Source organism: Peromyscus maniculatus, chromosome 1 (genome assembly GCF_049852395.1).
Source record: "Peromyscus maniculatus bairdii isolate BWxNUB_F1_BW_parent chromosome 1, HU_Pman_BW_mat_3.1, whole genome shotgun sequence".
In the NCBI taxonomy this organism is placed as follows: Eukaryota; Metazoa; Chordata; class Mammalia; order Rodentia; family Cricetidae; genus Peromyscus; species Peromyscus maniculatus.
The window spans coordinates 57,115,336-57,140,933 of NC_134852.1; the positions used below are offsets into that span (position 1 = coordinate 57,115,336).

General features: G+C 38.0%; 1 long non-coding RNA gene across 1 annotated transcript in view; it reads right to left on the reverse strand.

Moving 5' to 3' along the window:
- The window catches only part of LOC143266979 (uncharacterized), a 165,023-nt gene that overhangs the window by 18,180 nt on the left and 121,245 nt on the right, over nt 1–25,598 (reverse strand). Inside the window, exons 4-6 of the long non-coding RNA XR_013041835.1 lie at nt 20,535–20,981; nt 8,527–8,636; nt 1,434–1,545 (exon numbers count right to left, since the gene is read on the reverse strand). This is a non-coding gene — a long non-coding RNA (uncharacterized LOC143266979). The remainder of the gene's footprint in view (nt 1–1,433; nt 1,546–8,526; nt 8,637–20,534; nt 20,982–25,598) is intronic.

The window sequence follows — 25,598 nt, forward strand, 5'->3', positions numbered from 1 at the left end:
GAGGCCCACAGAAATTCACAAAGATACCCCCACAATAGACTCGCAATGGTTGAGAGACAGCTGGAACTGGCAATACTGTTACTTAATGACAAGTGTCAACTATGGTTACAGATATTCTAGCCATTGCATGCACCATCTTATCTACAGGGTGAAGGCCTTGGGAGGACACAGTTTAGTAATCCCCCTTCTGTTCTGGTGCCTACTGATCACCTACATAGCCTTTGCTAGTCTACAGTGTTTCACAGGGTAGATAAGTGTTAGACCTTCTATCAGTATCTTTTCAGATGTCCCTTATGAAAAGTCAATACTCAGTCCTTTGCAAAATCCACATCTTGCCTTTTATTTTTAAATCTGATGAACCCAGCAGAGAAAAAAAGCAAGCTATTTAAATTAGACTCATAGTTATTCGTCTCAGAAAAGAACATATAAAACAGTACAAATCATGTCACTAAGACAGAAACACTCAACACAAGCACAGATACCTGTGGCCGAAGGAAATAAACAGGTGGCTGTTTGTGCAGCATAGAGCGCCTACACTTCCCAAACTGTCATTACTGGCAGCCAGAACTTAACTCACAAATGGATGAGTCAGGAAGTTCAGTAGAAAGCAACCTGGGGGTTTCTCCAGTGGGTCTGAGTGAGAAGAGGCTGTGCACCTGAAGATTCCTCTGTGTAACTATGTTCTACCTGATTTCTTTTAGTGAGGGTCCCACTCCTCCTGCAGATTGTTGTATTTTTAGTAAATTTGGAAAATAATGGACTTCTGCCAGCAATAGGGAATTTTGGCTCAAGCTGAAACCTGTAGCTATTTTTTAGAAGTGATCTCTGCGTCTAGTCCTGGGACATTTGATGGTAAGCAGCCACACCATGGCCTTGTTTTGCATTATTAGGAAATCCTGCATTGTTATGCCCCATTCTTCTTTCTTTTTGTACGTCATTCTACATTTATTCTCAAAGAAATAAATCAAATTTTATAGACTGTTCAAATTTAACCTCTTTGAAATAATCTCAGGGGGATTTGAGTTCCTAATCCCAGTTATAATCATACAGTAAGGCTGTGGCACATTGCTTCACATGTATGTATGGGCACTAGTCACTCCCCCATAGATTCTGCAGTGTTCTCAGAGCCTTGCCATGAAGACTTATTCCTATACTCAGGAGACACAAACATATCACTTAAGGTCCCTTTTAATAACAAGATGTTCTTAGGAATGTAGTTTTCTTTTACTTTTTATCAGTCTTCTTGATCAGTTGAAATAATCACTTTTCACCATTTAAAACATAATGGAAGCAAATTAAAGTTCACCTAAGGCACATGATACTTAATATGATTGTTTTCATTTCTATCTTGTAACAGATTAAAACAGCAATTTAATGCTTGGATCAAGTTTTCTTCCAAAGCTAGTGTGAAATGGAGGAAGGCATAGACTTACCTTATACTCTCTGAGGTCTCAGAGCAAACAGAACAGACATCAGCTTCACATCACCCAGTGTGTTTGCATCTTCCAATGAAGTACTGTGTGTCTATGATCAAGCCTTATGCATCTGGAATAAGAAGCAGTTTGCAGATTAGGCATGGCTTCCTCAGGAGGAAAATACAGCCTTCACTATATCCATCAGGGATCATTTTCTAGAGCTATGAATACTTAAAACATATTTTTGAAAAAGACAAATTATCTGTATTAACTGATGACATTCAGTTCCTATCCTGTCTTAGATACCAGAACACACAACACTTCTAAAATACAGTGTCTTTCTGGTTTAACTAAACTAGCTGGTTATACTTTTAGTATAACTTTCTTGTTATACTAAACTGGGCGAGTGTGGTAGATCCTCACAGAAAGGTTTTCTGAGTCTCTTGATCATACTCTGGGTGGCTCTGTCTAAGAAGCAATGTTCTCTCCTATGTTCTCCTCACTCCTTCTTTCTTTTTACTTCTAGATCTTCAATCCTCCACACAATTCTGACCTATAGTCAGGGGTTAGCTCGCCCTACTGTGTTTCTCTCATCCATGTAATAATCATACTGGGAAACATCTCCTGGTTAATTTTTTCTCTTTAGTTCTTACTCCTTATTTATTTATTTATTTATTTATTTATTTATTTATTTATTTATTTATTTATTTATTTATTTATTTATTTATACCTGGAACATTGCTCCCAAGAAATCTTGTCTGACTTGGGTTCAGTCAGGATCATTAATGGAGAAAAACCCTATTATACACCCGTGGATATGTCACCTTGTATGTGCTTGTCCTTCTCTTCTTGAGTTTGTGCAACACAGTTAATATCTGCAGATGTTCCCATGCACTACAAACATTTATCTTCATTTAATGAAGAATATTAGGATTTAACATTCTTTTAAAAGAAACTTCAGAATGTGACACACACATTTTCTCTCTCTCTCTCCCTCTCTCTCCCTCTCTCTCTCTCTCTCTCTCTCTCTCTCTCTCTCTCTCTCTCTCTCTCTCTCTCTCCTCTCTCTCTGTATGTGTGTGTCTGTGTGTGTGTCTGTGTGTGTGTCCCTCCTCACAACATCTCATTATGTAACCCAGGCTGGCTTGTACTTACTATGTTGTCCAACATGGCCTCAACTCACACCAATCCTCCTGTCTCAGTCTCATGAGTGTTGTAATTCCTGGCATTTGCCATCACAACTGGCTTACAGAAAGCATATGAAAAATTACTCCTATCATTTGTTAAAACATTAGTTCCAATAGATAGTATGTGTTTGTGTATGTCATGCGTAGATAGGTACCTGCTGAGGCCAGAAGAGTGTGTCAGATTCCCTGAACCTGGAATTTGTGTTTTGACGATCAAAACCTAAGGTCCACTTAGAGAGCTATAAGTGATATTAACTGCTGAGCCATCTTTCCATCCTACTTCTATTTTATAGTATTGAAAATAATAATTTTTCCAAGATATTAATTTCATCAGAACACAAGCTTTCACTACAACATACAAAGGAAAAAGTGGAACCAATGGTCCAATAAAGCAAAACTTTTTTATATACATGATTATTTTAATTTGGAATGTATGTTTCCTTAATTTTCTGGAGGCAGAATCAAAGTTAAAATTATTTCTGATTATACTAAATATGCAATTGTATCTATCAATCTTCCTGACTGAAGAGGTAAAAATTGCAAAAAATGTTTGATTTTTCATGAAATAGTTCTATAATGACAATATTAGGAAAAACTATTTTGAGTTTCACCCCCTCCATGGTGGGGTTTTGTTTGGCATGAGCTTGCATAGGTCTGGTGCATGCTGTTAAAATCACTGTGAGTAAAAATGTGCAATTTCCATGATGTGTCCGGAAAACACTGTTTACTTGTAGCCATACAAGGCCTTTGGCTCTTACAGTATGCCCCACCTCTGGCTGGGGAATTATTGGCAACTGATAGCTGCTGAAAGAGGGAGTCAGTTTTCTTCACAATTGCAGCCTCTGGAGGGTCGTCTGCTCCAGTGGAAGGAAGTCCACACAGCCAAGAATATATGGGCAGTACAAATTGGACTTGATGGGTTAAAAAATAAAAAAAGGAGCGCTGATTTATGGGAAGGCCCTATTTAAGTGAAAATATGGTTTATTTTTAGTGGTAAATAATGTTTTACTTTAATGCATTGAATAATGAAATTTTACTACATAGATGCAATTAACTCTAAATGAATTAAAACTGATATAATTGATTTAAAGTCATTATTCCAATCACTTAATATTCAGTCAAATTATTTTTAGACATATGATAACCACAATACTACTTAAATATAATAACCTCAAACTATATGTTTGTGTATGTGCCTTTGTAGAAAACAATAATTTATATTTACACCAGAGAACCTGAAACTGAGTACATATTTTAACTGAAGAAAAGTATTAAATAATGATTAAAATTTATTTATTCTATCTTAAGAAAAGGGGGTGGAGCAATGGCTCAGTGATTAAGAACATAAACTGCTCTTCCAGAGGATTTGAATTTGGTTCCCAACACCCATGTCTGGTGTGTTACAACCGCAGTACCTCCTGCCCCAGGGGTCCAAACAATCCCTTCTGACCTCCTTGTTCACCTAACAGAGTTATCTATACCCATGTGTATACAGACAAATTAAAAATTAATCTTATAATGAACTAGTCAAAGGAAAAATTGTGGCAGTTTACCTATGTGAGACTGAATGGTGAGGATGGAGATCTTTGTGTCACAGGCTTCCAGCAAATTCGATCAGTTAACTTGTTAGATTTTGGAAGACCTCCCATGATACCCTCTTCTAAAGAAAAGCTGACACTTTGTCCATCTCATCTTCTTTTCTATTTCAGATAATGCTAGTTTTTCCATCTCTAGAAGTTTGAGTTAGACTATTTGAGGTATTTTCTGTATTCTTTAATCAGCATGCCCAGGTTCTCATCGGCCTTCTTAAACAATACACTGGACAAATGTATCTCCGTGTTTAGTAATAACAATTATGTGACATCATTAATTAAATCTATCATCTGTCTGTGCCTTTTCTCAGTTTGTTTCTGTTTATTATATCTTTTTCTCCTTGTTTCTTTGCAAGCACACAGTAATTGTCTGCCAAAAGCAACCATAAATTTTATCTTCTTTGATGCTGAATTTTTTCTCTTTCTAAATGTTCTTGAATATTTGATAAAAACAACAGTTATTTTTCAATTGATAGTTTGATCTGTTGGAGGATGACATTTAAATGTGATAAAAGGAACCACTAGTTTAAGACTAATTTTTCCACCACACTGATCAGTGGCCTCCGGAAACCTCTGTGTAAGGCTTCATGAATTGTGAGTCTTTTTCTCAGCAGGGGACCAGAAGTCACTTATGCACTGATACGTTTACTTGAATGGTGACAGGTTCATCAGGATCTCTTTCTTGGGCTTAGGCAGCTTTCTCCACTAACGCCCACATCATTCCTCAGCTCTGTGAATAGGGAGAACCCCAGTGGCCTCTGTGTCTCTTCCCCTGCTGCTTCCTTCTGTGTGGTATTGTCACTGAAATCTCTGTCTCCTTGATTTTCATAGAAACTTGTTCTTTGTTCTCAGCTCAGCAAAACCACTGGGCTCTTATCAGGCTTGACAACCTCTGCTGGAGCTTGGCAAAGTGTCCAGCAATAAATGTTGCTGGAGGGCTTCTCTCCAGGTTCCCCAAGCCCCGCAGTCCCACAATCCACTTATAAAATAATCACTCAGATGCTTATATCACTTATAAATTGTATGACCATGGCAGGCTTCTTGCTAACTGTTCTTTTATCTTAAATTAACCCATTTTTATAAATCTATACCTTGCCACGTGGCTGGTGGCTTACCAGAGTCTTTACATGTCCTGGCGGTGGCTGCAGTGTCTCCCCCCTCAGCCTTCCGCTTCCAAGAATTCTCCTCTCTCCTTGTCCCACCTACTTCCTGCCTGGCAACCTACTTCCTGCCTGGTCACTGGCCATCAGTGTTTTATTTATATAGAGCAATATCCACAGCAAATAAACAAGTCTGTTTCAAGTCGTGTCTTCTCTCTGTCTCTGCTCCTGGCTTCTCTCTCTGTGCTATGCTGCATTCAATATGTAAAGCTTTCAAGTTAATCAATGTTTTTACTATGATTCTACCATAATGTATAATAAACTGTGCTGAAATTGGCTCTTTATGTAAACTTGTGAAAATTTCTTTCTGCATATTGTCCACACACCGTAGACCTTCTCTGTTTTAAATTGACTATGCATACATAACCTCTGTCCCTGTTCATCTGAAATCCACCTGCAGACTCCGTTTCCATCTATGTAGTCTGTTGCTAGAGTTTTTCTCCATTCCAGCCTGGTCCACAGTCAGGACAAATCTCTCTCACCTGCCAGTCCCACAGCTGCTCAGACCTAACTCATTCAAGTAAACACACAGAGACTTATATTGCTTACAAACTGTATGGCCGCAGCAGGCTTCTTGTTATCTAGTTCTTCTGTCTTAAATTAACACATATCTATTAGTCTATAATTTGCCACGTGGCTTGTGGCTTACGGGTACCTTACATCCCGCTTGTCATGGCGGCAGCTGGCAGCGTCTCTCTGCCTCAGCCTTCCACCTCCCAGAATTCTCTTCTCTGCTTGTCCCGCCTATACTTCCTTCCTGGCTACTGGCCAATCACTGTTTTATTTATTAACCAATCAGAGCAACACATTTGACATATAGAACATCCCACAGCAGTAGTCCATACCATAATATTATTAATTCAGACACTTGCTGACAACCCACCCAAACTGATATTTCTCCAATGTGTGTGTGTGCGTGTGTGTGTGTGTGTGTGTGTGTGTGTGTGTGTGTGTGTGCTTGTGTGTGTTACTGTTTCTCTTTGGATTTTCAATGGAGAATTACCATGGACCATTATGTAGAGTCAGCAGTCTGATCTTCAGGAAATGAAACAGAAATTATTTCCCTCTGTGTAAACAGAGTGACAAGCCTGGACTCAAGCCTGACAGTGTCAATCCAACCAATCACACAAGCAACTCCTGCATGTCACCTTTCTGTGTGACAGTTTTTATGACTTTGAACAGAACCTGTTGCTATCTTGCTTGCTTTTGTTTTGATTCCATGATACAATAGCAATTTCTCTTGTTCACTCCTCTTATCTCTATGAAAATCATCTTATAATGCATACCTTTAGGAACAGGTGATAAAATGAGCATCTTACCAGGCAGACTCATGAGTTTCCTGGCAGGCTTACAGAGCACACGTGTGAGGCCAGATATAGGTGCTCAGTATTGCCTACAGAGTCATCCATTCTATTCCTACAGTTCTTTACATGTGATTCAGTGCCAGAAAAGCACCAAATAGCCCAGCAATGTGCAAGCTGGGTGAAAATCCAATTCAATTCAAATAATTTGTGTTTTTTGGAACCCTCTGCTCTTTGGGATACTGTGAATTGAAGGTGTAGCCATGGACCAAGTGGGACTCCATGACTCCTGCAGAGAGGCCCATCTTTTTTACTCTGCAAAGCTAATAACCCTGAGTTTGCAGCATGCACTGAGAAAGAATTTGGATACTGAAGTCATTCTGTTGTGAAGTAACATCAGTTTCACATTTTCCTAGTTGTATGCATGCTCTCTAGCAGGAAATCTCAGCATTTTAGCTTCACTCATTTTCATGCCCCAAAACTGGGACAGGAAAACACACAAGTGTGGGAAATTATGGGAAAACGCTGCCACAAATGTAAAGGACGTGTCTCTTTTCATACTCAGTGTCACTGCCACAGTGCTCATGCATGAATGCAGCTTCCTTTCTTATACAGTAAATACAACTGCCTGTGGCCTGATCAGTCCTCTGCTGCAGTGAAGTAAATGTGCTACCAGATTCTGACCAGAGTGATGAATGTGTAACCAGATCAGTAGTTAGGAATTCTACTTGATATAGGAGAAACACATAGATGAATTTTATCACTAACAAACAAAAAATAAAGGCAATGGAGGGGGAGAAAGAGAGGGAGAGGTAAGAGAACAAGAAAGAGAAAAGAGGAGGGGGTAGAGAGGAAGAGGTCTTTGTTTTATAAATGCAAAGTTCTATTAATAGAAGAGTATTTCTGGTCAGCACACACTGTGTATGGATTGAAAGAACCCCATCAACTTGTACAATTATTGCACATTGTTCCTAACACAAAATGAGATTTTTATCTCCCAAAAGTTGTTAAATTCTCACGTTAAAATAAAGTATTAGATTAAAAAAAAACACATTCAAGTATCAAGAATATGGCATTTTATGATCAAGAAATGTTCTTTTTTTAAAGCAGATGTTATTACTTCTGTGTGAGCCAGATCTTCCATCCAAGCCAGCTTCAAGCTACTGTTTTTGTCATTCCTTTAACCAATGGTGAGCAGTGTGCTCTTCCCATTTAAAAACTGTGTTCTAGCCGGGCGTTGGTGGCGCACGCCTTTAATCCCAGCACTCGGGAGGCAGAGCCAGGCGGATCTCTGTGAGTTCGAGGCCAGCCTGGGCTACCAAGTGAGCTCCAGGAAAGGCGCAAAGCTACACAGAGAAACCCTGTCTCGAAAAACAAAAAAACAAAACAAAACAAAAAAAACAAAAAAAAAAAAACAAAAAAAAACTGTGTTCTAAATTACAGTTTCAGTGTCAGCCAAACTGATGCTGCTAAGTAGCCAGATTGAAACAGCAGATGTAAAAGCGAAGGAATGAAAACAAGTAAAGTAATAATAATAATATTAATATTAATAATAATAATAATAATAATAATAATAATAATAATGACATGTGTGAGTCCCAGCCCTCTCCACCACAGAGTTACTGGCTTGGTGACACAATGGTCTGTGTGAGGGGACAGTTCAGGATCAACAAAGGCATTGGTGTGTGAGGGCTTCCTTTGTTCCTAACCCAGCAACTGTGCTATTTAATATATTTCCATGACAATTGTCTGAGGGAGAGAGAGGGGAAGGGAAGAAAAGGAGAGGAGGAAGGGAGAAGAGAGAGGCCCAGACAGACAGAGACAGAGGCTGCCTGGCTGCCCTGACCCAGAAAACTAGAGAAGGAACAAACCTGGACAGTGAGCCACAGTGTAATTCTGACCAGTCTTGCTCAAGCTCTTTAGGTTGAGGCTTGGGTTGTAGCTCAGTTGGTAGATTCTAGCACGCACGAGTTCCAAGACACTAGTCAAACAGGAGTGAAGAGTAAGGTTAGAAATGCACTTGTTCAGGGATATGTGCTTCAGATATTGTATCAGAGGATAAAAACTTAACAGAATGGAATGAGTTTACAAAAAGAAAAAAAGGGTTTAGTCAGCAAATTCAGTGGGGAGCTTCGCTATAGAAATGGTGCTGACATTGGAAGGATATGTCTAAAGAGAGGGTAAAATGGAATTGTAGAGACTAGCAGGAGGGAGGGAAAGTTCTCACTTAGGTTCTATGCTAGTTTGTCATACACTTTCCTCCCTGGCTGAGGTCTGGGACCTGTGGGAGCCTGGAAACTAAAGGTCCTTACATTCTTACTTGGTTTGTTTGGAAACGTGGTCTCATGTATCCCAGGACAGCCTCTGGTTATGCAGCTGACTATGACTTTCAACTCCTGATCTTCCTGCTTCCACTGCCTGAGTTCTGATATTATAGGCATGTACTAACCCATTAGGTCTATGTAGCACTGGGGATGAAACCCGTGGATTCTCCATGCTAGGAAAGCACTCAAATGACTTAGCTATAGCCTCTGTCTCAAATATGGGCCTCTAGAATGACTGCCCAAGCTCTTCTCCCTGTGTAATTATGTACTCAGATGTTGCTACTGTCTCCCTGTCTCTTAAAAGACACTAATGGCTTCTCTGGTTTTCTAACCAGTTGCCAGCAGTGTGTGTGATTCCTTAGCTGCTTCCTTCACATACTCCATTGTTGTGTTTCTTTGTAAAACCTGGCAAATATATCATGCCACTATTTTATTGACATGATTTCTGATATATCTTCATTTTATGACTGTCCAACATGTACTGGGCTTGGAATTGAAATAGGTACAAGAATGAGTGAGCAAATGGTTGTTAGGAACTGCTAAAGTTCCCAAAAACAAACAAAAATACAAAGGGTGATGGATGTAGCTCAATGGCAGATTGTTTTCTACAACGAGTAAAGTATGTGTACAATCTACAGCACTGAAAATCAAATGGACAGTGTTAAGGCAGTCTATACATCCAAAGCTCATACCAGTATTGTACAAGATGTCCCAGTGGCTAAAGGATTAAGATAGCCTAGGCAGTTGAAACAGTCTCAATTTGTTCACTAGAAAATATCCAAGATTAAATTGTAGAGAGTCAAGTAGCAACTTAAAGTATGACAAATAGATTAGAGCAATAAGACTAAAGTAAAAAAGTTTTCCATACTTCTCTGCAAAAGGCAAGTACACTCAACATATAAAACATTAAGCCCAAACAAAACAAATATCAGTTGGACGATCAAGGAAAATATGATAATAGCAAATACTTTTTATTAAATATTATGTCAAGTTGGGTGATATGAATAACATAAAATATTAGTAAAATTCTAAAAGACCATGTTAGCATTTATCCACTCAATATGATCACATGTCACATTTTAAACCTTTATATTTTTGTTTTAACTTTCATTTATTTAAAATTATGAAAGAGCTAACTAAAATTATAGAGATTACTTGTAGCAATCCCCTTTCCTCTACCTAGACTTCTGGTATTTAATGCTTGAGCAACATTAGAGACTTGATTTAAGCACACTGATCAGGTGATAAATCCTCTTCAGTGCTCTGTGTCTAGTACTTAACTCCTACTTTGCACCTGGGCTTCCCAGCATGAACAGTCTGCTCTGTGCACTTGGGAACCTGGAGAACTTTAACCTGGATATTATTTGAGCTTCTATCCTCCCTTGCTTTTCCCATCTCTTGTTTCAGAATAGTATTTTGTATATATATATTTGTATTTTCGTAGAGAAGCCAAACAATTTAGAAAATTGCTACAAATATGTTGAAAATATGACCATTAATTGATTAAACATACTTGACATTATTCTGAGAAGCAGGAAAAAGTATCAAGAAAAATTTTGACAACTGGGGTATTAGCCCTTTAGCTCAAATATGAACTATTTATATTGATGAGAACAAAATCCTAGTACTTTGATTAAGGACAAATGCATATGACCACATATGACAGAGTACAGGAAGGAATATAGGAGGATATAAATAACACTGAATACCTTTCACATGGAAGGTATTCACACATGGAAGCCTACTTACTACTGTATATAATATATATATATATATATATATATATATATATATATATATATACATATATGAAGAAATAAATAGATGATAGATAGATAGATAGATAGATAGATAGATAGATAGATAGATAGATAGATAGATAGATAGTTAAAATGGAGTTATCCTGTGATGGGTGACAGTGCCTTACTAGACACCAAAGCCTAACAATTAAAAATACCCAGTTCCAGGAGTGGGTTGCATCTTAGGAGATGTTGCCAGTGAGCCCCATCAGCTTCCAATATTAAATCTATTACCAATACTCCAGTTTCAAGCTGATGCTGATTTACAAGCCTCATTCCTACTGAGTAGCTATCATAGTGCTGAAGATGATATGCATACTAAAAATTGCAAAAAGTAGTCTCTTATCTTACCCACCTCTTAACCGTGTAAAGTACAATTACCAGCTTTGCAAGACATGCTCATTGATGTATAGTGGCAAAAACATCATGGGAGCAACCAACCACTTATGATTGCATTTATATAACACTTCACAAGATAAAACTCATATTTGGCAGCAATGTTGGGTCACCAACCTGAGAATAGACAGATCATAGGCCCTAGTAAAAGATTTACTACTACTATTCTGATAAATGAAGATAGTTTTAAACTGACTGCTATTGACTGACAGGTTAATGCATGTCTCAATTCTCATCAGAAAGGCTTCACTTTGCTTTGGTGTTTAACACAAAGACCCACAATGGTCAAAGGTGCAGAGCATAAGAATTTGTAGAATGCTAAGTCCATAAATGGGACATCTATATCCCAAATTTCAGTGATCACTGTGAAAGAAACAAGCAGAAAGACTCTGTGAGCCAGTGATGATGGATGAATACACAAGAACATTACCATCCAGACTCAAGGAACCTGTATATATGAACTAACAGTAATTGTAACAGCATACACAAGTAGTCACATATATTTTTTATAATGTATTTACTCGTAGGCAATTTATTGTTAAATATTTTTCTTTTAACTTCTTGGAGAATTTTGTCCAATATGTTTTGGTTACATTCAGCACTCCCTGAAATTCTTCCAGAACCAACTCTCATTTATTGCCCAGTGAACATTGTAACTACTTTTGCCCCTCACAAATCAAGTCCAGTTTGAATTGCCTGCATATTCCTCTTCATGCAGCCTTCACTGAAGTGTGGTCAATTTACCAAGAACAATCTTAAAGAACATCATCTCTCTCCCAGCAGCTATCAATTGCAAAACTCAGCTAGGCATGGGACTTAATGTGCACTTATTTAGTATTGCTTGAGCTTACATGGGGCTTGTGTATGCTGTTACAATTACTGTGGGCTGGCACACTGGAAATGGACATATGCCTTACAGAGATGGCAAATCCCAATAATGATAATGTAGAAGGGGATGAGATCCTGTTTTAACAAAAGAAAATATATGATAGCTAGCCACTTATGCTGTGGAATCACTCTGTATAAATAAAATTCTGATTGGGCAGTAGCCAGGCAGGAAATATAGGTGGGACAAGCAGAGAAGAGAATTCTGGGAAGTGAAAGGCTGAGACAGAGACACTGCCAGGTGCCACCATGACAAGAAAGATTTAAGGTACCAGTAAGCCACGAGCCATGTGGCAAAGTATAGATTAATAAAAATCAGTTAATTTAAGATATAAAAACAGTTAACAAGAAGCCTGCCCCAGCCATACAGTTTATAAGTAATATAAGTCTCTGTATGTTTACTTGGTTGGGTCTGAGCAGCTGTGAGACTGGCGGGTAAGAGAGATTTGTCCTGACCGTGGGCCAGGCAGGACCAAAAAACTCCAGCTAAAATTGGCACCCAACGGCTCAAGTTTCCACCAAAAAATCCTCCAGCTAAACACTTACACTTGAAAGTTCAGATTTAAAATGTTCATATGGTATACATTGCTGCCATTGTGTCATATTGTATACTTGAATAGATCTCATCATTTACATGAAATTCAAAATTTATTAATCTTCTTGTATTATGCCTGGAAACCGTAAGATAAAAAAAATACTTCTCAGAAATATAACCCCTTGTGTTGTGATCTGAGAGTCAAAAATTAGAAGCCGTGAGCTCATTATAGAGAATGCTGTCTGCAAACAATGGCCTTGCTGTGTCACGGTATAAATTCAAGCCCTGTCTGCTGTGGTATTTCTAAGTACATTTTATCATGCCCCGAATAGTAGCTTATGAGCTGCTGATATGGCACCTTAAACAGGGGTTAGGTAATAAGAGATATTGTATATACAGGCCATCTCGGGGGCAAAAGTGCAATTGTTGGTGATAGCCCATTGCTTTCCCTTTTGAGTTTTGTAGGCTAATCGAAGAAATACACTGGCAACAGACTTGTCAGGGAAAAGCACATATACACAAGTTAGATTCAATATCAAAAGCACCAGTGGACCATAGCAAAAGGGTTCAATGCCCACAAAGTCTGAAGATTTGTGAGTTTGTATGTCGTCTTAATCCCAGAGCAAAAAGGGAATGGATGTTGCAGGAGAGAAGACAGATTGTGGATGAATGGATCCTCTTCCCTGTACCTTTGATAAGTTCTTTTTTTCTGAAAGATGAAACTCCAGGCCAAATTTCAGGGAATTGTGCCCTTTCTATATGACATGCAATTGGGAAGATAAAGGTAGGCCAGAGAAAATGTCTCTGAGTTGTTGTTGTTCTTGTTGCTGCTGTTTTCTCTTTTAAATGCCTTGCACCTCAAATAATCACTAGGGACACCTGGCATACTTTAGGTGCCTTGCCATATTGTCTATTGTAGTCATGGTTCAGTGTGGCATATTCTGCTTTCTACTATGTTACTAAATGAATCGAGATGGAGGTGAGGTCTGATTTTTCCATGTAGGAAAGGCCTGATGCCATAAGGACACTGAGGACAAGGGGGCCCAGGTAACTGTTAAAACCCTTCCTGCTGTAGTATTTACCTGATTTTAAAGATGACATATATTATCTTCAGAGATTCAGGAGTGTTATACATATTTCACATCAATGGTGTCTACAAAAGAGAAGCCAGAACTCTCCCTCTCCATTTTGACACAAGAACACAGGTAAAAAGCAGTCCTCTATGACACAGGACAGAGGATGTCACCAAATACCAAATCTGCCAGCACCTTGATGAGTAACCTCTCCAGGGTGGTGGGAAGTAAGTTCATTTTGCTTTTGAGTGTCATTGACTATGGTAATTTCTTATAGCCTGAATGAGCTAAGACATGCAAGTACCACACTTACAAACAGATGCATATGGACATGCATACAATCATATATCAAGATTTGCTTATAAGGAAGTAACTTAAATACTATGGAGTTAGGGATGTCCAAATTCTACAAAGACCCAGGAAAGCTGAGTCTAGTCCATTGTATGACTGTTAAGGCCAGAGTATCAGAGGAGAGCTGAGAATGTAATCCACATTAGATGACTCTAAGAAGGTGATGCTTCACTGTGAAGTGATGGACAGAAGACGGTGGATGTCTCATACTTAGAAACTTACTCAGCTAAACACCCTATGTGATATCATTCTTCACAAAATCTACTGTCTATAAAATGACAGAGCATAGTTCAAAATAAATGGCTTCCATTTCCCTTAAAACAAGGGTTATCTTTGCCATTAGTTAATGTTTGTAGCAATGCCTTCCTTGGTTTATTCTGCCTCTGTTGTTCTAGAATCACAAAAAAATATTTATATTTTTTCTTAACAATCCTTTGGAGTTAAACAAGCCAAGAAATTTCTCACTTGCTTCTTGAAATTCTTTCAATGCCTATGCTTTTTCTCCAGGTGAAATGATTCAGTCAAAACAATTGTTCAACTTCTAAGAAACATCTTGGAGTACAATTTTAAGATATTAGTACAGAGAAGTCACCTTGGCAAGGTTTTGAGGCAGGAAGTGACTCAAATCATGTTTCTGTGATATATTTGGACTGATATTAGGAAGTATCTTATGTTAGTGGAGGCTATGCCAGATGCTATGGTGGACACAGCTATGTGCCTCACAGAATTCTGTGGAGCTGACACTAAAGCCAAACATCCATTGAAAGGAAATGAATGCCAGCTATAAATAAAACCTTTTTATTATTTTATCATCACTGATTGATTCTGCCTTTATAGAAAGAAGACTCCTATCTCTGTGGAAAGCAACATTCCTAGCAATCCAACCAAAGAAGGCCTGCTCAGTCATGGACATTTCAAGTGTTAAAATGTGGAACAGGTTTTGGCAAAGCAGACTCTAGAAGCAGTGCATCCTCTGCACACACTCATCTGTGCCCACAAAGCAGCTGCACTAATTCTACCCAAAGTTCAGGTAACCAATGCTTGTCCAGAATAACAATGAAATAGGCCAAAGGCAAGAGCTGTGATGTGAACTTTTGTAATTTTACATACCTTATCGTGATGTTAGCCGGTTGCCTTGGTTATTTATCAGCTATAATCTCACTTCATAGTGGGCACAGGGAAAAAGAATAGATTTGAAACTTGGCCCCCTGAGTAGTAGAACAGTATCAGTTTGGTTCATTTCTATTGAATTCCCTGGAAACACTCATCTGCATCCTCGATCTCCTTTTATTATTTGATTCCCTCACTTATTAAAGTAATTATTGATGGACTCTTTCTGTGGATGGAGATTATTTTTCTTAATTTTCAGATTACCTGATTGTATTCAATATTGTGTCCAGTAGGGTTAGCTTAGTGTGTTATTATTAATTATTAATGGTGTCCACTGAAAAGAATAAGCCAAATACATGGTAATTAAAATAGTGATTCTGTTTTCAACACATGAAATAAAAATTGGAAGAAAGAATTTCAGGGTTCAGAGAGTGACATCCTGGTGAAACAAGGATTTTGTACTTTGATGTTTCTATGAGTCTATATTGAGAGGTGCTCTGTAAACATTCCTTAATAGTCACTATGATTACAGCTTCTACAGATTCTAGTTCCCTTCCCTTTGCAGAATATAAGAAAAAGCTAGATCCCAGGAGTTTTGCCTCCAGAGTTACTTTCCAATATTAATATACATTCTTAAATCCCTTTCTCACACTTCTCATAGAGCATCAATAGCTGGCAATCTAAAACCTAAGCAGGCTTGTTCACAAACAGGGGCTAAAAAATACAACACTTTTTGAACAGCTCACTAGCATAGACAAATCAACTGTATAATTATACAAATGGGAGAACAGCTTTTGAGGCCACTGAAACCTATATGGAATACACATAAAGAAGAGAAGAGTTTGGATTTAAACCTAAGTTTATAGACCATAAACCCAGAGCATTGCTATTTGTCTAGCCTTGGTCACATGAAAAGCTCAGACAGACAACAGAGCCCACAGAAAGTGACACAGTGAGCAACTTTCTGTGAGGCTGATGGACGTCAAACATGTCTACCCACAGACAGGTTGATTATAGAGAAAGCTTTATTCGTGTGCTCAGTTGTAACAGCAGATGAGGAGCCTCTCCATTTTAGTTTACCATCCTAGTGGAAACTTGATGAATGTTTTGACGACATGCTTGCTTACTTTACTTGACTGAACTGCAGTATAACTGCCAAAAACCATTGTGGAATGTTAAAAATAGGTGAGATGCACAACACCGGTGTAGCAGAAGGTGTATTTTGGGTAAGGAATAACATCTAAGACCACAATGCTGACTGATTCCTTCCTGCCTTGTAATTTGGGAATATGGAAACAGATTTCTGTACAATAACCCAAGAAAAGGTTTAATTTTGTAAATTAAATAATATTTCCAAATACAGGTTCATCATTTGATCACTTTGCATAACTATCACCTATTCCTGAAAATATATATAATGATGGGTGTTGATCCCTTCTAGCTGTTTAATATGAAATTCATGATATATTATTAAATATGATAAAGATCAAGTAGTAACCACCTGTAATTAAGTTAGCTGATTATATCCCAACTGAAGACAACAGACTCAAAGGAAAATTACTTGTCTCTTAGGGGTTTGGCAGCTAGAAAATCAACATACAGTGATTTCCTCAAAAATGAAGAAAACACTTATTAATGTTTCACTTTTAAAAGATGCCATTAAACAATGATGGGTATTTAAAATGTGTTGAAATTTACAGCCCTGTCATCCTCTTTACTCATCTCTAGCATTAAAGTACAATTTTGTTCTTTAAAAATTACTTTAGTACTTATTTATGTGAATGTTGTGTGTGTGTGTGTGTATGTGAGAGAGAGAGAGAGAGAGAGAGAGAGAGAGAGAGAGAGAGAGAGAGAGAGAGAGAGAGAGAGAGAGAGAGAGAGAGAGCAGTGCCCATGGAGGAGAGCTGGATGGTTGTGAGGTGTGCTGCACAGGTACCGGGAACTGAACCCTAGACCTCTGAAAAAGCACCAAGAGCTCCTAACTGCTTAACCCTCTATGTAGCTGCCACCACTTTTCTTTTAGTCAGCAACTCTGTATATCTTAACAGATTCTAAATTACAGCTACAAGTTCACATTTACTCTGTTCATACTAAACATTCTCAGAAATGACCTGAAACAAGTGGCATTTGTCTCCCAGGATATTTGATAATAATCAGGAAACTATCGGTGATCTAATAAATAAATATTTTCACATATTTGTATAATACTTTTTGAGCAGATGTATATTTACAGTAGCTAAAGGGATCATGACAGGCCAATTCCTTTCAATCTTATTATATTTGTATAATGTAAGAAATAACATGTCTGCTGATGTTGATGCTTGAATACTTCTTAATGTGTGGAAGCACAATTCATAGAGCTCTTCTATCTAGCTGTGCAAGGGTGGTCAGCTCAATGAGAGAAAACTTGAATCAGGCTTTGTTACAGTCCAGCACAACTTATGGTTGGTGTTACAGACTTCTAGATCAGCTAGTTAAGGCAAGATCATAATGCTTTGCTGATGCCTATCCAAGGGAGATTCGTTTTCCTTCCACACAAGATGGTGTATCAAACAAGTTGGCTGAGAAAGTATCTGGGATAGATGCATTCTATTTAATTCAATGAGACAGTCGCTTAATCTAAGTATACAGTAGAGTATTGCTGAACCTCCTCAGTTGATTTAATTAGATAGAGCTCAACAATTTGCTTGGTTCTTAGGGAGTGCAGATATGCTAAATAAATAATGCATTATTCAGCATTGTACATCCTTGGAATGACATGCAGCTCTTAATGACCTGTCTAATTTTAATTTTATAATTTCATATTATTTTATAACAAGTTGCATTTCCAGAATGGTTTACATTAGGAAGATACTGTGCTTTGCAAATAAGGACAGATGAATTCCTTTCTGCAGTACGTGTTAAGTTCTTACTTTATAATAATGCATTGGTAAGTTTTTAAACTCTGCAACTGCCCTATATAAAAAGGTAAGAGATGTAAATGGAAACCTCAGTTTGCTTAGGTTTTCACTTGGGAATCATATGTCAAATGATCGCACAGAACCCAATTAAAATACATGTCAACACTTCAGGCTATTTTAGTATCTTTCACTCTTGAGCTAGCTGATGCAGATGAAATTCTGTGACAGAAACTATTGGTTGCACAAATCTTTGATTTGCTTTTTCCTTTATTCTAGAGGGACAGAAATAATAGAAAAAATCTAATATTTTTATTGGTAAACTGACATTAGATTTTATTTCAATGTTTCTAATCATTTTATACCATGAAGAAGCTACTTTTTAAAAATTTCAAATATATTTGGGTTTTGTCATTAGACATTGATATCCTCAAAGAATAAGATGTAGTTACCAATGTCAGGACACAAAAGAGGGTGTTAGTGGCCCTGGCCACCTGCTATATTTTTTCATGTAAATATATTTGCATATAAGTGTGTATATATTTCCTCTCTAAGCACTCCCTGGAGCCACTGCCATAAAACAGAGCATTTCTTCATCTGCCCTGTTGATGAACAGCCATATTCAGAGATGGGAGACAACCATCCACACTGCATGCAAGGTCAGAGATAGAAAACATCCTCACTTCCCACCTTCACCTCTGTTCAAGCTGAACAGGTGATTTCTACGGACTTAAATCCAGAATTTCACATTTCTCTGTGTGTTAATTTGCTAAAAGCACATCAGGTATCTCTGACACCTATAGAATATATAAAATTCATCAAGATTCCTGCTAAAATTTAAGACACCACATTTCATGTGTTTCAGGGTGTGAACATACATTTCCTGTAGGTTTATGCAGATGTGACTGGGGCTGGCAGTCTGCATGATTTTCATTGGGATATTTTTCTCATTTCACTTTCAGTGGTAGTTAAAATGAAAGTGCAGGTGGAAAGAAATGCACCATCAATAACGTGAGCTTAAACTGACTGAAAGATGAACCTGACATTTTTCTATAAAGTTGAAGCTTTGTATTTTGCAGAGGTAGAAATTAGAACCAAGATTAAGTTTCCATTTTTTTTATTTATGTATTATGTATACAGTGTTCTGTTTGCATGTATCACTGCAGGCCAGAAGAGGGAGCCAGATCTCATTACAGATGGTTGTGAGCCACCATCTGGGTGCTGGGAATTGAACTCAGGACCTCTGGAAGACCAGTCAGTGTTCTTAACCTCTGAGCCATCTCTCCAGCCCTAAGTTATCATATTTATCAGCTCAGTTTATTTTTTTCTTAGTTGTATATGGAAAAACTACTTTACAAAATCCTAACATTTTATTCCATTTCTTGTAAATAATAACAGCACAGAAAGTTTAGCTAATTCATATTTTCCCACAAAATGTTGGAAGTGGTATAACTTTTCATATTTTGCTGGAGTTGTATTTGACATTATATTTGAAAATGGTGTGTCTAACTTATTTCTAGGAAAAAATATCTGTTTTCTGACATGTGAAAGATTACTAATCTGCAGATCAGATTTTGACTAATTGCGGAGTAAGGGGCTGTGTGTAAGTTTTCATGTTTCTCCATCATTTTTTTCTCAGTAATTTATATGATAGAAGTAAAAAGACAATCTACGTCTTTAATGATGGGTGTATTGTCTCTCACTTTGCCCGTGGGCCCTCTCAATAAAGGCGTGAAGAATAGCAATGCTTACAGTCCTGCACCTTTGATTGCAAGCCTTCTCCAGGGTTTATAGGAGAAGATTTATATGAACTGCCATAACAGAAATTCCGTGTAGTGGTTAGTCTTTGTCAACTTGACCAGAACCTAGATATACCTGACAAAAGAGAATCTCAATTAAGGAATTACTTCCATCAGATTGTGCCTTGGGCATGTCTGCTTAGCATATTCTTGATTAAGGATCAATATGGAAGGAGCCAGCCTACTGTGGGTGGTACCACCCCTGGACAGGTGGTGCCGGGTGCTATATAACAGCAAGCTCAGAAAGCCTTGGAGAGCAAGCCAGGAAGCAGTGTTCCATCATGGCCACTGCCTCTGCTCCTGCTGAGTTCCTGCCTTGATTTCTCCTGATGATAGACTGTGATCAGGACTTGTAAGCCAGATAAACACATTTCTTCCCCTAATATGCTTCTGAAACAAAATGAGGACACCCTGTGTCTAGATTCTAATTTTATAGACACAGAGGTATGTGTCTATCTAATCACTTGTCCTTTGAAAAAATAGGTTGAGGGATTCAGGTCTTTAAATCTGATGTGGAAAGAAGACCCTGTTCTAGTCTCAGAATGGAGACTGTGATGCACTCTGGTAGAGGTATCACACATGTCCTTAGAATGCCCAAAGCAAGCTGCCTTTGTAGACTAAACAGTATAAATCAAACACTTGCCTATCTGTAATTTCAATTATCTCTAACTTTCTTTATCACAAACACAGGTATCCGATTTTTAATTTACCTTCAGAGTCCTCTTTTAATAAAGCCACAAGTGATTCCTGGTGGTAGAGATGAGTCTTCAAAAGGAAACAGGAAGGATCCCTGGGACTACCTGGTTCAGTCTGGCTGTGCCTTCAGCTTTTCAAGAACTTGGACAAGGGCTAACTGAGCTCTCAATCTTCTTGTTTCAAGGGAGTTGAAATTAGATGATATTGTAAAATAGAACTCAATCCAATAGTCACTAAAAGTGCAAGGATCTCTTCTCTGCCATCTGTTTAATTGACCCCTTTCATTAATTTAATAAGAAGCATAGTAGCTCAAGAGTAGCTGCTGTTCCAGATCACTTAAGTTTTCAGGATCTGTTTCCATTTTTAAAACAGGATATAAGTGTTGACAGCTGTTGAGAATGCTGAGGTCAGATGTAGCAGCATCAACAGAGCATGCTGTGCTCTGAGGGAAGCAACATCACCTGTAATAAAAGTAACAGAATAATTGTAAAATGTATTCCTGTCCCATGTAATCCCTAAAGACATCTGGGCATCTGCTACCCAGAGTGTGATAGGGTTTAATTAAAAACAAACATCTGCCAGAATTCATTAAGGGTCATTCTAGAAAATTGTTAGTGTTCTGCAATGTCCCTGGTGAGTGCTTGACAGATAAACAAAGAGCTCCTGGGGATGCACTGGACTGGACTGGCCATACTGTGTGTCCATCTACCGTCAACAAGTAGCATTCCTCTTCATTAACCCTAGAAGATTACTCCAGATTTAGGTTACTAAAACTCTTAGTGTTAAATTTTAACAGAATAACTGTCCACTTAGCTATTGGTAATGCCTGTGAAACATATCTACAGTTGACATTTGGGAGTTATTTTTTTAGTCATATATTTATGATAACTATAAGCCCACTATAAGCAATAGACTGTGTCAAAATGCAATTGTTCATTTTAGAGACAGGAAGAAAATATGTTCAAAGCTGTGTTTTAATGAATGCTGTCAACTTTGGCATAGTGTGCATTGAGCTTTAAAGATGTATCAAATGATATTGCCTACACAGACAGACATATGGTGATATTTTATTTGTGCTGAAATACGATTTTAGTTGTATGTTAATAAATAAAGTTACCTGGGAGTCAGAGCTAATAACAAGCCATAGCAGAAGTCTGGCAGTGGTAGCACACGCCCTTAATCCCGATTACATGACAGGCAGATCTCTGTGTGTTCAAGGACACCACCAGCATGGAGACATACGCCTTTAATCTCAATACCAACCATAGAAGACCTTCCTTCAGGTCTGTATAGACAGGCAGTGACCAGGAGGCCATGTGGTTGGTTTTACAACCAATGAGAAGGCAGAAGAGAAAGTCAATAAAAAGACAGATACACAGGAAGTAGGTCTCTTTCTCAAAGGAAGGACGGCGGCTGCAGTGAAGGGTAAGAAGGAAGTTTTAAGTCTCAGCTCTTAGCTACTGCTCTGACCTCTTGGGCTTTTAACTCTGTGTTTGGCTCTGTGTTTCATATTTAATAAGACCGTTACATCTACACAGACATGATGGCTGAACTTGTTCTAATGACTGTCCATTGGAGTACAGTCTCTTTATCCACAATAGTGTGCAGGCAATTTTGTCTGGATGTCATTCTGTGTTTTTACAAAGAAAGTGTAAGCAAAATGTCCTAAAAAATGTTTTAGTTATCACCTGGTGAATGATGAAATCCAATTATGTCTGTCCTATATGTCTAGAGGAGAGGGAGAGGAAAGGGGGCTTTCAGGAGAAGTATTTACAATCCATTCTGAGGTTACTTATCAGTGAAGTACAGTATGAACAATGTGTGCTCTTCATTTTTGTCTTATGAAAATGGACTTTAATCTGTATCCTGTAAAGACTGACTGCTGTTTTAAATGAAACCAACTCCCCAGAGTTTGTTCTCCTATTATAGGAAAACTACCAAGAGTTCTGACATAGTTATAGAATGGCTTCAAATATACTTAAAACCCCAGCAGGCTTGAGAAATTCAGTAGTAAACAATGAAAAAAGAGGTGAGACATTAGACAGGTTGCTTCCATTGACAAAAGCATATATCTAGTGAAAGCTACATGGGCTCTGGTATTGGCCAGGTTTTCTGGCAAGAAATAATACTTGATATGAAGCCAAATAGTGCATTTCCCCTTCTGTATCCAATTGGATTAGACCATTCATTGCCTTTACAGTGAAAATTATTTCAGGACATCACAAAGGGAGGTAGATTCCCTCATTATGTGATGAAAACACTTTTACTGAGTGCATTTTTTTTTTTGCTTCATAGGAGAAGGGTGTTGAGCCAAATTTGGAGGTGTGAGAAATGTCAAGAAGGTACTTAAGCACTAGAAACAAGCCTTGATTGTGGAGGATACAATGAACTTATTTAAGTGACCACAACAAGAGCACATGTCAGCCAACAATTTACAGTAACCCTGAGCACAAGTCCCACAAAATCAAGCAGAAGGAGAAACTGAGGGCTCCATAAATCATTTAAATCCATTTTGGAATAATCCAGATAAAGAATCAATGTAACAAGAGATATCTTATTACTTTTGATGTTATTATTTATTAGTTTGTATTTCTCATGTGTGATTTCACATTTTTAATAAGTTTTAATAAATCTTTAGATTTGTGTGTGTGTATGTATGTCTGTCTGTCTGTTTGCCTTCTGTCTCAGTGTCTGTGTGTGGGTATGTGCATGTGCACACAGTGCCTGAGGAGTCAGGAACAAGGTGTTACTCACCAAGAACTGGAGTTACAGAAAATTGTGAGTTCCCAGTACTGGGAAGTGGACAGGGGTGGTCCTCTGCAACTATTGAATTAACTTTCTAGTTCCAAGTTTTTATGCTTTCTATTAATCTATCTACCTCATTGCAATAACCAGTATTTAAATATTTCACCAGACACTTCTGTGTGTTGTTCCTATGAGTGTTGCCTGGATCAACAAGAACAAGGGATTTTCTCTCTTATTGCGGTGTAAAGTTCTACATAATGATAACCTATGCTTAGCTGGTTTACTATTTAGGGCAGTTTCTACTTCACTTTCTGCCACGGTCTCTAGTGCTTCTCTTGTTCATACACTGTACCCATCTTTCAGTTTGTCCAACATGATCTCATTTGACCTTTGGCATGTGGATACATACATTGAACTGTGATTTATAAGCTAAGGAGAAAGTTTATTCTTCCGGTTGGTAAACTGTACCATTGGCCTCTATTTTCTGACTAATGTAGTTTAAACCAATTGTACTATGATGTATCCAGGTTTTTAAATATAATTACTTTATCAAAATTTATTAAACCAATTATTTTATTAGACTTTTAATCTCCACTCCTTTGTGTGTGTATGAGTGGATAGGTATATGTTCATTCCTATTCTATAATAATGTATACAGATAGCAAGTTTCCCAGGATGTTTCCTGAATATGCCTTATTAAAAAGCACAACCACAATATCTTCATTTTTGATTTCTCTTCAAATGCATCTTTCTCTAACCTCAACTGTAATATTTTCCACAGTGTTCTCTTGTATGTGTGTAGCACACAGGACTGGTTACTTGGGGTTGCAAGGCCATGTCTATATCTGTGTAGTTCTCCAGAATTCCCTAATGAATTTAATGGAAGTAGTCACTTTTAAAAAGACAATATAAACCTTTGTTTAAAAGCTTACTGAGCCGGGCGTTGGTGGCGCACGCCTTTAATCCCAGCACTCGGGAGGCGGAGGCAGGCGGATCTCTGTGAGTTCGAGGCCAGCCTGGGCTACCAAGTGAGTTCCAGGAAAGGCACAAAGCTACACAGAGAAACCCTGTCTCGAAAAACCAAAAAAAAAAAAAAAAAAAAAAAAAAAAAAAAAAAGCTTACTGAAGTGCAGCATTATTTCAGTTACATTCTTCTGTTGGTGTCAGTTTCAACCCTTATCCTGTCTTCTCTTATCCTCAAAAGTATTGTGTGAATCCTGGGGTCAAAATGTCACTGTGAACAGATTTTAGTGACTAATTCCCACACTAAATTCTAAACTTCTTCAACTCAGTATTAAAATGACATATTGAAAATAAGCTTTGGAGATGAGATGCAGGATATAATTCATATGCCTTAGAGATCCTGTGGGAGGTAATTTCCTGACAGTGCGTAATTATTAAGAAGGGAATGAGAGTACTTATGAATATGCCCCTCATTTTAAATTCTTATTTCATATATATTTCTCAGAACTTTCCATTTTACCTGTCAGAATACATTTCACATCCCAGGTCCCCAGTTCCTCAATTATGCAGTGATAAAATAATCACGGCCTCCTTAGTTACTGGCGATACAGAGTCAGAACACCTCAACTCAAGAGTGAATGCAAATTATGAGTTCCCATACATTCTACAACACCATGTCAATATTAAGATTGCCTCTGATAGTATGAAAGTCATTTGAAGATATAGAATATAAATAGAAACAATCGTTGGTTTGCCAGCCTGTTCGTTGGATGTCAATCTGCCTGGTGACACCATCACTAACATAAGAGCTTGCATTTAATTTCAATTTGTGAATTTAAATAATTTTGTAAACTAGTGAAGTTGTGTATGTGAGTATGTGTATGTTTGGTTTGAATGCCTATGTGTATGTGTGTTCTCATGAGTGTGAGTGCATACACATGTGGGCATGTAGAGACCAGATATTGATGTTGCATATATTCCTCATGAGCTCTCCACTCGATTTACTGAGGTAGAATCTCTCATTGAATGTGGAGTTCCATGGTTATTTCAGATAGTCTGGCTAACCACCTTACTGTAGGGATCCAGGTTTGGCTTCTCTCTGGTGGATGACAGCACATCTGTAATAGGTGCTGGGTGCTGACATAGTCCACAGAATTCTGGAATGACCACATTATTGAGACCCCACTGGCTGTAAAGCTGCCCTGGACCTATATTCCTAGAGCAGTACCCAAGTCTCATTCTTTGAACTAAGTGGATCTCCATGAGTCCCATCACAGTGAAATATAGGCGAACATCTAATGGTCTCACTGATCCGTGTCTACCCTCTTTCAACTTTCAACTCCTCTGAACTCCATCCAAAGATGAGGTAG